The sequence below is a fragment of the Bubalus bubalis genome, chromosome 6 (assembly GCF_019923935.1).
Source record: "Bubalus bubalis isolate 160015118507 breed Murrah chromosome 6, NDDB_SH_1, whole genome shotgun sequence".
In the NCBI taxonomy this organism is placed as follows: Eukaryota; Metazoa; Chordata; class Mammalia; order Artiodactyla; family Bovidae; genus Bubalus; species Bubalus bubalis.
The window spans coordinates 82,013,530-82,025,811 of NC_059162.1; the positions used below are offsets into that span (position 1 = coordinate 82,013,530).

The following is a 12,282-nucleotide window of genomic DNA, read 5'->3' on the forward strand; positions in this document are numbered from 1 at the left end:
CTCCAAAGAATAGCAAGGAGAGAGATAAGAAAACCTTCCTCAGTGATCAATGCAAAGAAATAGAGGAAAACAATAGAATGGGAAAGACTAGAGATCTCTTCAAGAAAATGAGAGATAACAAAGGAATAATTCATGCAAAGATGGGCAGAATTAAGGACAGAAGTGGTATGGACCTAACAGAAGCTGAAGATATTAAGAGGTGGTAAGATACACAGAAAAGCTATACGAAAAAGATCTTCATGACCCAGATAATCACGATGATGTGATCACCCACCTAGAGCCAGACATCCTGGAATGCAAAGTCAAATCGGCCTTAGGAAGCATCACTATGAACAAAGCTAGTGGAGGTGATGGAATTCCAGTTGAGCTATTTCAAATCCTGAAAGATGAGGCTGTGAAAGTGCTGCACTCAGCATGTCAGCAAATGTGGAAAACTCAGCAGTGGCTACAGGACTGAAAAAAATCAGTTTTCATTCCAATCCCAAAGAAAAGCAATCCAAAGAATGCTCAAACTATTGCACAATTGCACTCATCTCACAAGAGTTCCAGAAAAACATCTACTTCTGCTTTATTGACTATGCCAAAGCCTTTGACTGTGTAGCTCACACAAACTATGGCAAATTCTTCAAGAGATGGAAATACCAGATCACCTTACCTGCCTCCTGAGAAATCTGTACGCAGGACAAGAAGCAACAGTTAGAACTGAACATGGAAGAGCAGACTGGTTCCAAATTGGGAAAGGAGTACATCAAGACTGTATATTGTCACCCTGCTTATTTAACTTATATGCAGAGTACATCATGTGAAATGCTGGACTGGATGAAGCTCCTGCTGGACTCAAGATTGCCGGGAGAAATATCAATAATCTCAGATATGCAGATGACACCACCCTTAAGACAGAAAGTGAAGAAGAACTAAAGAGCCTCTTGATGAAAGTGAAAGAGGAGAGTGAAAAAGTTGGCTTAAAACTCAACATTGAGAAAACTTGGAGCATGACATCCAGTCCCATCATTTCATGGCAAAAAGATAGGGAAATAATGAAAACAATGAGAGAGTTTATTTTTGGGGGCTCCAAAATCACTGCAGATGGTGACTGCATCCATGAAATTAAAAGATGCTTGCTCCTTGGAAGAAAAGCTATGACCAATCTAGACAGCATATTAAAAAGCAGATATATTAGTTTGTCAACAAAATCCATCTAGTTCAAGCTATGGTTTTTCCAGTAGTCATGAACAGATGTGAGATTTGGACTATAAAAAAGCTGAGCACCAAAAGAATTGATGCTTTTGAACTGTGGTTTTGGAGGAGACTCTTGAGAGTTCTTTGGACTGCAAGGAGATCCAACCAGTGAATCCTAAAGGAAATCAATCCTGAATATCCTTTGGAAGGACTGATGCTGAAGCTGAAACTCCAATCCTTTAGCCACCTGATACAAAGAACTGAGTCCTTGGAAAAGACCTGATGCTGGGAGGGATTGGGGGCAGGAGGAGAAGGGGATGACAGAGGATGAGATGGCTGGATGGCATCACTGACTCGATGGACGTGAGTTTGAGTGAACTCCAGGAGTTGGTGATGGACAGGGAGGCCTGGTGTGCTGCAGTCCCTGGGATCGCAAAGAGTTGGACAACGACTGCGTGACTGAACTGAACTGAACTGAACTGTGGTAATGCATGTAGAAAGATACCATAGGAGTTTATATGCCTGAAGCACAAAGGAGGAAAAGAATTGATGAGGCTTGAGAAGTAGGTAGGAACAGGCCATGTAAGCTCTTATAGGTCATATTGAAGAGTTTGGTATTTATCTATTGAACAGCTAGAAGTAATTGATTTATTTTAAGCATAAGGAATGACAGGAAAAGGTTTGGGTTTTGAAAAAAATCTCAGTTACTATACAGGCCAAGAGTGGAACATGGGTGATCTAGTTACTAGGTTATGATAGTAGTCTATGCAGAGATGATGAAATGATAGCTTCTTGGACAAGGGTGGTGGCAGTGAAGATGGAGACAAGTGGATTATTCAAAGTAAAAATGACAGGTTCCAGTATTGGTTTGCAGCCAAAGATGGAGCAGCTCTATACAGTCAGCAAAAACAAGACCGGCTCAAATCATAAACTCCTTATTGCCAAATTCAGACTGAAATTGAAGAAAGTGGAGAAAACCACTAGACCATTCAGGTATGGCATAAATAAAATCCCTTATGATTATACAGTGGAAGTGAGAAATAGATTCAAGGGACTAGATCTGATAGACAGAGTGCCCGATGAACTGTGGATGGAGGTTCATGACACTGTACAGGAGACAAGAATCAAGACTATCCCCAAGAAAAAGAAATGCAAAAAAGCAAAATGGCTGTCTGAGGAGGCCTTACAAATAGCTGTGAAAAGAAGGGAAGCAAAAATCAAAGGGGAAAAGGAAAGATATACCCATTTGAGTGAAGAGTTCCAAAGAATAGCAAGGAGAGATAAGAAAACCTTCCTCAGCAATCAATGCAAAGAAATAGAGGAAAACAACAGAATGAGAAAGACTAGAGACTCTTCAAGAAAATTAGAGATACCAAGGGAACATTTTATGCAATCATGGGCTCAATAAAGGACAGAAATGGTAGGGACCTAACAGAATCAGAAGATATTAAGAAGAGATGGCATGAATATGCAGAAGAACTATACAAAAAAGATCTTCATGACCAAGATAATCATGATGGTGTAATCACTCCTCTAGAGCCAGACATCCTGGAATGTGAAGTCAAGTGGGCCTTAGAAAGCATCACTACGAACAAAGCTGGTGGAGGTGATGGAATTCCAGTTGAGCTATTTCAAATCCTGAAAGATGATGCTGTGAAAGTGCTGCACCCAGCATGTCAGCAAATGTGGAAAACTCAGCAGTGGCCACAGGACTGAAAAAAATCAGTTTTCATTCCAAACTCAAAGAAGAGCAATCCAAAGAATGCTCAAACTAATGCACAATTGTACTCATCTCACACACTAGCAAAATAATGCTTAAAATTCTCCAAGCCAGGCTTCAACAGTACCTGAACCGTGAATTTCCAGATGTTCAATGTGGATTTAGAAAAGGCAGAGGAACCAGAGATCAAATTGCCAACATCCGCTGGATCATGGAAAAAGCACAAGAATTCCAGGAAAACATCTACTTCTGCTTTATTGACTATGCCAAAGCCTTTGACTGTGTGGATCACAATAAACTGTGGAAAATTCTGAAAGAGATGGGAATACCAGACCACCTGACCTGCCTCCCGAGAAACCTATATGCAGGTCAGGAAGCAACAGTTAGAACTGGACATGGAACAACAGACTGGTTCCAAATAGGAAAAGGAGTATGTCAAGGCTGTATATTGTCACTCTGCTTATTTAACTTATATGCAGAGTACATCATGAGAAACGCTGGGCTGGAAGAAGCACAAGCTGGAATCAAGATTGCCGGGAGAAATATCAATAACCTCAGATATGCAGATGACACCACCCTTATGGCAGAAAGTGAAGAAGAACTAAAGAGCCTCTTGATGAAAGTGAAAGAGGAGAGTGAAAAAGTTGGCTTAAAGCTCAACATTCAGAAAACTAAGATCATGGCATCTGGTCCCATCACTTCATGGGAAATAGATGGGAAAACAATGGAAACAGTGGCTGACTTTATTTTTCTGGGCTCCAAAATCACTGAAGATTTTGATTACAGCCATGAAATTAAAAGACGCTTACTCCTTGGAAGAAAAGTTATGATCAACCTAGACAGCATATTAAAAAGCAGGGACATCACTTTGTTCACAAAGGTCCGTCTCGTCAAGGCTATGGTTTTTCCAGTAGTCATGTATGGATGTGAGAGTTGGACTATAAAGAAAGCTGAGCACTGAAGAATTGATGCTTTTGAACTGTGGTATTGGAGAAGACTCTTGAGAGTCCCTTGGACTGCAAGGAGATCCAGCCAGTCCATCCTAAAGGAGATCAGTCCTGGGTGTTTATTGGAAGGACTGATGTTGAAGCCTTAACTCCAATATTTTGGCCACCTGATGCGAAGAGCTGGCTCATTTGAAAAGACCCTGATGCTGGGAAAGATTGAGAGCAGGAGGAGAAGGGGATGACAGAGGATGAGATGGTTGGACGGCATCACCGACTTGATGGACATGGGTTTGGGTGGACTCTGGGAGTTGGTGATGGACAGGGAGGCCTGGCGTGCTGTGATTCATGGGGTCGCAAAGAGTCGGACACTACTGAGCGACTGAACTGAACTGAAGTATTGGTTCAAATGGGGGTAGTGATGGAGAGGGTGTGTTAAAGATGACTTCCTAAAGCTGAAGCTGAGTCTTGTTCAGTGAAGTATCTCTAGTTCCTAGCACAATATTTGGCACATAGTGTTCTGTCTGCTAGCAGAAGTGGAACTAGCATAAACTCACATGACTCCCAATGTGATTTATTGCTCTTCCCCTCCTGTTGGAGTTTCGCACTTGTGGTTTTAGTACACTTAGGTGAAGTAAAGTAGTCATCACTGGGGTTGGTAAATGGCAAGAAGTAAGGTCAAAGTTGGGAATGGCAGGGGAAGGAGAGAAGAAATGGAATTATGAAAGATACTTTATCTTGGGTATTGTTGTTTTTTAGGAAAAGAGGCCATTTCTGTAATTTCCAGGGGATAACATATACAGTTAATTCTAAAATATATATATTCTAAATATATAATTCTAAAATATATATATTATATATGTGTATATATATTATTAAGCACAGAACCTGGTGTCTATATTTTCAAATGCTTTCATTTGAATTTCTAATTTGAGCTTCACAGTAACCTTAAGACATGAATAAGGCAATAATTATTGCCCTCATTTTCCAATAGAAGAAATTGTGTTTCAGAGAGATTTCATGTGCCAGAACTATTGAGTGGAACTTGAATCCATACCTTTGAATTACAAGTTCAACATACTTTTCACTGGACTATACCAGGTATAGACTTACTGTTTTTGATGCTGTTAAACTTGGAAGTAAATTTATTGCAGGAGTTTTGAAGATAACTTGTTGAAATTCTAATGAGTCTGTAGAGACCTGATCATGATCAGAAATGTGAAATCATGTGCTATATTCATATTTGCCTTAAAGTTGATTTGGATTTTCAGAAATATCAGTTGATTCTCCCAAGCAGAGCACTTGTATGGTATGTTGTGAGTAAACCAGGTTTGCAAATAGCCTTGTGCAGAATAGATTATTTGGCTCTCACTCAAAGGTTTTAGATTCAGAAATCCTCTTTTATGCAGGTATAACTGCTAGGCGAAAGGACCAAGGTGACAGCAGCAGGAAACAAAGGGCTCTTTGGCAAGTTTTCAGTTTCCACAGACAATGCTTTGCCTTTCCATTCCCTTTCTCCTTTCTCCCAGTGAGGTTTCTGTTGCAGACTGACCTTTCCCCTGGACAAGGCAGGCTGCTGTTCACCAGCTTCTGCTGCCTTCCAGGACTCATGGAAGTTGGAAGGATCTAGACATATTGTGATGGACTGTGCTGGTAAGTGTGTTAGCAACTCAATTTGCTACCACCGAGAGATCCACACATTTTAATTATGAGCTTAGTCTCCTAAACTTTGAAATTATAGTATCTGCGTGTATCACTGGTTTGCAGGTTTAGAGATGTATTCTCATCTCAGTTTCCAAGAATTTATGTGCACAATTCCCATTTACATTAATGGGAGTTGGATATATAAATTGATGGGCATCAAAATGAAAATATATCCTTTAGTCTCAAGGATAAACTAACTACGTGTCTCTTTCCAGCTCTTTTTACTAGGTGATCTTTGGAATTTTAGGGGAAATTTTTGACCATCTGATAGTTAGATTGTGGGATAAGTCCTAAATCTAGCACAAAATCATTCTACTTTACCAGTTTCATAAAAATGATTTTCAATATATGCATAAAATATTTTTTGGTGTTTATTTTAGGAGATTCTCCAAATACCTTATTAAAGCTAATTGTTTTATTATTTTAAATATAAAAACATTATAAAATACATTAAAGTTATTAATAATCACCATGGACTGTACTTTCATTCATTTAACTAACATTTACTGAATTGCTACTCTGTGTCAGGTTCTGTGCTAAGCTTTGGGAAAACTAAGATACAATGTCTCTTTAATGGGGAAGACATATATAAAAACAGTGACTATTGTTAATAATACTGTATTGTGTATTTGAAAGTTGCTAAGTGGAGAAGGCAATGGCACCGCACTCCAGTACTCTTGCCTAGAGAATCCCATGGACGGAGGAGCCTGGAAGGCTGCAGTCCATGGGGTAGCTAGAGTCAGACACAACTGAACAACTTCACTTTCACTTTTCACTTTCATGCATTGGAGAAGGAAATGGCAACCCACTCCAGTGTTCTTGCCTGGAGAATCCCAGGGACGGGGGGAGCCTAGTGGGCTGCCGTCTATGGGGTCACACAGAGTCGGACACGACTGAAGTGACTTAGCAGCAAGTGTAGGTCTTGGAATTTCTCATCACAAGAATAACACTTGAAGCTGTATCGTGACAGATGTTAACTAGACTCATTGTGGTAATGATTTCACAATATATACAAATATCAAAATATCATGTTACACATCTGAGACTAAGGTAATGTTATATGTCAGGTATATCTCAATAAAAATTAAAAACAATAATAAGCTTTACAATACAAAGCTAATAAAGAGAGTAAGCAAAGCGTTCTGAGGAGAATGAGGAGAGACATACTACCTGAAAAAATAGGAAAGGCTCCACACAGGATATACCATTTGAACCCAGTCTTGCAAGTTGAATAGGAATTTTCCACAATGAGAGGTTGAGACAGGTCATAGAGGATAAGAACATTCCAGGCAGAAGAAACTGAATATTCAAAGACTAAATGAAAACTGTATTATACCAGGTATAGCAATATCCAAAGGGGACCAGAAAGAGATGAATCTAAAGACAGATTGAGATTAGATTAAGAAAAGTGCCCTGAAGAACTATATTCAGTGGGGAGCAATGGTTATTTTTAAGAAGAGTTATGGAACTATCATATATTTTAAAAGTCTATTCTGAGGGCAGAGCAAAGAATGAATTGGCGTGAGAAAAGGTGATTTAACTGAAGTAATTGGGAGGCCATTAATTGAGTATCAGAATAGTTTGTTCTTTGGGATATATATGGAATATATATGTCTTTTGACTTTCTTGAGGCTGTCCTTTGAATAACAAATATTTTTTATTTTGATAAAGTTTAAAATTATCCATCTTTTCTTTTGTCACGTGGCACTTTGACATTGTATCTAAGAAACTGCCACGTAATCCAGGGACATGAAATTTCATACTTATGTTTTATTCTATGAGTTTTAGTTCTTGAAATCAGGTCCATGGTTTTTTTGAGTTCATTTTTATCTATGAAGTGAGGTAAGACTTCAAATTCCTTCTTGCGCATGTGCATATATTTTTGTCCCAGCACTATTTCTTGAAAAGACTATTCTTTCTCCATTGAATTATCTTGTCATCCTCACCGGTAATCAGTAGATGTGGACTTATTTTGATACTCTCAATTCTGTTCCACTGGCCTAAATGTTTATCCTTATACCAGTACCACACTAGCTTTATTTACTGTAGCTTTATTTTTTTTTAATTTATTTTTATTTATTGCTTATTCAAAAAATTTTTGTTTCAGATTGGATTATAGTTCATTAGCAATGTTTTATTAGTTTTGGGTGCACAGCAAAGTGATTCAGTTATACATATACATGTATGTATTCCTTTTCCAATTCTTTTCCTGTTTAGTCTATTTTTTTTAATTTAATTTTATTTTTAAACTTTACATAATTGTATTAGTTTTGCCAAATATCAAAATGAATCCGCCACAGGTATACATGTGTTCCCCATCCTGAACCCCCCTCCCTCCTCCCTCCCCATACCATCCCTCTGGGTCGTCCCAGTGCACCAGCCCCAAGCATCCAGTATCGTGCATCGAACCTGGACTGGCAACTCATTTCATACATGATATTTTACATGTTTCAATGCCATTCTCCCAAATTTTCCCACCCTCTCCCTCTCCCACAGAGTCCATAAGACTGTTCTATACATCAGTGTCTCTTTTGCTGTCTCGTACACAGGGTTATTGTTACCATCTTTCTAAATTCCATATATATGCGTTAGTATACTGTATTGGTGTTTTTCTTTCTGGCTTACTTCACTCTGTATAATAGGCTCCAGCTTCATCCACCTCATTAGAACTGATTCAAATGTATTCTTTTTAATGGCTGAGTAATACTCCATTGTGTATATGTACCACAGCTTGCTTATCCATTCATCTGCTGATGGACATCTAGGTTGCTTCCATGTCCTGGCTATTATAAACAGTGCTGCGATGAACATTGGGGTATACGTGTCTCTTTCCCTTCTGGTTTCCTCAGTGTGTATGCCCAGCAGTGGGATTGCTGGATCATAAGGCAGTTCTATTTCCAGTTTTTTAAGGAATCTCCACACTGTTCTCCATAGTGGCTGTACTAGTTTGCATTCCCACCAACAGTGTAAGAGGGTTCCCTTTTCTCCACACCCTCTCCAGCATTTATTACTTGTAGACTTTTGGATCGCAGCCATTCTGACTGGTGTGAAATGGTACCTCATAGTGGTTTTGATTTGCATTTCTCTGATAATGAGTGATGTTGAGCATCTTTTCATGTGTTTGTTAGCCATCTGTATGTCTTCTTTGGAGAAATGTCTATTTAGTTCTTTGGCCCATTTTTTGATTGGGTCATTTAAAAATATGGAACGCTTCACGAATTTGCGTGTCATCCTTGTGCAGGGGCCATGCTAATCTTCTCTGTATCATTCCAATTTTAGTATATGTGCTGCCGAAGCGAGCACCTGTTTAGTCTATTGAACAGTGTTCCTGTGCTGTACAGTAGGTCCTCTTTTAAGTATGGCAGAATGCATTTATAGTAGATTTTGAAATCAGGAAGTAGATTCCTCTTAGTCCTTTTTTGCTCAAGATTGTTTCAACTATTCTGAGTTCCTTGAAACTTTATTTCCTTATGAATTTTAGGGTTGGCTTGTTAATTACTATAAAAAGGCAATCTGGAATTTTGATAGTGTTGAGGTGAATCTGTAGATCAATTTGGAGAGTATTGACATCCTGATGATATTAAGTCCTTTGATCCGTGAACATGGGATGTCTAATTTATTTAAGTCTTCTTTAGTTTCTCTCAACCAGAACTGCAAATTATTTGTGAATGAGATTGGAAGTCATTAGAGGGTTTTGAGCAGGGAAATGATATGATCTGACTTATGTTTTAAAAGACTGAGTGGGATGAATGGAGAAAGCATTGACATATACATACTGCCGTGTATAAAATAGATAGCTGGTGAGAAGATGCTATATAACACAAGGAGCCCAGTCTGACACTCTATGATGACCTAGAAGGGTAGGATGGAAGGAGCAGAGGGGAGGCTCAAGACAGAGGGGATATATGTATAATTATGACTGATTTGCAGTGTTGTACAGCAGAAACCAACACAGCATTGTAAAGCAGTTTTTCTCCAATTAAAAAATAAATTGAAAAAGAAAAGAAATTACTTTGGCTGCCTTTTGTAGAATAAACTGTAGGAGATGAGAGTAAAGGACAAGAGACCATTTAGAAGGCTACAACAAGAGGCTGTTAGGAAAATGGTGGCTTGGACTAGTGTAAATAGTAAGGAGTGTAAGATCTAGTGTCTATTTTAAGGCTAGACTGACAGGATTTATTTAAGAATTGGAAATAGGAGAAGAAGAAAGATGTCAAAAAGTGTTTAACTGGAAGGATGGAGTTTCCACTAAGATAAGGAAGACTGTAAGAGGAACATGTTCATGGTAATTGGGGCAGGGATCTATCAGGAGTTCAATTAAATGTGAATGTTAAGTGTTAGGTATGAAATGCCTATTAAACATTCAAGCTGAGATGTCAAATTGGCATTTGGTATACGAACATAGGAATTCAAGAATCCAAATAGTGTATACAGATGATGTTTAAAGTCGAGAATATAAGATATCATCTAGAGAAGGTGTCTAGATGGAGAAGAGATCTCAGGGCTGAACCTTGGGGACACCAGTGTTAGGGGTTAGGGAGATAGGATGAATTCACCAAAAGAGACTAAAAGGAGCAGTGAAGTAGGAGAAAAATCAAGAGATCATGATATCTTAAGAGTTACGTTTTTAAAAAGTGTTTCAAGAAGACAGACTGATCAAGTGTGTCAAATGCTGCTGATAGGTTGAATAAGATGAGCATTAATCATTGTATTTGTCTATATGAAGGTCATTGGTGACCTTGACAATATCTGTTTTGGTGAAGAGACGGGGACTTAGCTCATTTGTAGTAAACTTGAGAAAGAATGGAAACTGCATATAGACAACTCTTTAAGGAAATTTCCAAAGAGGGTAGAGAAATTTCCCTTTCATGTTACCTTGAAAAGGACATGCTATCAACCAGGCATTTTATTTTTTATTTTTTTTAATTTTTTTTAATTTTATTTTATTTTTAAACTTTACATAACTGTATTAGTTTTGCCAAATATCAAAATGAATCCGCCTCAGGTATACATGTGTTCCCCATCTTGAACCCTCCTCCCTCCTCCCTCCCCATTCCATCACTCTGGGTCGTCCCAGTGCACCAGCCCCAAGCATCCAGTATCGTGCATCGAACCTGGACTGGCAACTCATTTCATACATGATATTTTACATGTTTCAATGCTATTCTCCCAAATCTTCCCACCCTCTCCCTCTCCCACAGAGTCCATAAGACTGTTCTATACATCAGTGTCTCTTTTGCTGTCTCGTACACAGGGTTATTGTTACCATCTTTCTAAATTCCATATATATGTGTTAGTATACTGTATTGGTGTTTTTCTTTCTGGCTTACTTCACTCTGTATAATAGGCTCCAGTTTCATCCGCTGTGGTACATATACACAATAGAGTATTATTCAACCAGGCATTTTAAAAGAACTTCTACTCTAAAAAAATTTCAAACCTAGAGAAAAGTTGAAAGAATCTTAACAATGAATAACCATATATCCTTCACCTAGATTCACTAATTTTGAATATCTTTCCACATTTGCTTTCTCTCTTCAAGTGGTTTGCTAAACCATATGAAAGTGACTTGCAGACATCATGACACTTTATCCATAAATACTTCAGCTTCATGTCTCAAGAAAATTAGTAATAATTCCATTGTCTGATATCCAGTCATATTTATGTTCTCCCAAATATCTCAAAAGATCTTTTATATATATATACATGTATTTTTTTTAATCCAGAAGCCAATCAAGTTTCAAATGTTGCATATTGCTATGTCTCTTTAGAATCTATCTATAGAAAAGTCCTCCTGTTCTTCTAAAAATGATTTTTATTTTTTGAAAGTCTAGGCCAGTTGTCCTATGGAATGCTGCTACTGTATGGTGTGCTCACTTATGTCCGACCCTTTGCAACCCCATGGACTGTAGCCTACCAGGTTCCTCTGTCCATTGGATTTTTCAGGCAAAAATACGGAGTGGGTTGCCATTTTCTCCTCCAGGGGATCTTCCCAACCCAGGGATCAAACCCACATCTCCTTCATCTCCTGCGTTGGCAGGCAAATACTTTACCACTGTGCCACCTGGAATAGCCTACATCTAATTATTCAATGACTGATTTTATTTTCCTGGGCTCCAAAATCACTGTGGATAGTCATGCAGCCATGAAATTAACAGACAGTTGCTCCTTGAAAGGAAACCTGTCACAAACCCAGACAGTGTATTAAAAAGCAGAGACATCACTTTGCCAATAAGTCATATAGTCAAAACTGTGGTTTTTCCAGTAGTCATGTACAGATATGAGAGTGGGACCATGAAGAAGACTGAGTGCCAAAGAATTGATGCTTTCAAATTGTGGTGCTGGAGAGGACTCTTGAGAGTCCCTTGGACTGCAAGGAGATCCAACCAGTCAATCCTAAAGGAAATCAGTCCTGAATATTCATTGAAAGGACTGATGCTGAAGCTGAAGCTCCAATACTTTGGCCATCTGATGCGAAGAGCTGACTCATTGAAATAGACACTGATTCTTGGATAGACAGGCAGGAGGAGAAGTGGGTGGCAGAGGATGAGACAGTTAGATAGCATCACTGACTCAATGGACATGAGTTTGAGCAAACTCCAGGAGATAGTAGAGGATAGAGTAGCTTAGTGTGCTGCAGTTCATGGGGTCCCAAAGAGTCAGACACCAGTTATTGACTGAACAACAAAATTGTTCTTGGTAGCTTGTTTCTTTTTTACATATATCCTATTAACT

The 12,282-nt window shown here is 38.7% G+C and overlaps 1 non-coding gene across 1 annotated transcript; it reads right to left on the reverse strand.

Annotated features, from left to right (window-relative positions):
- Positions 1-8,743: 8,743 nt before the first annotated feature.
- On the reverse strand, positions 8,744-8,850 carry LOC112585910. The gene has a single exon (XR_003110477.3). It is a non-coding gene; the product is annotated as a U6 spliceosomal RNA (small nuclear RNA).
- Positions 8,851-12,282: the final 3,432 nt, after the last annotated feature.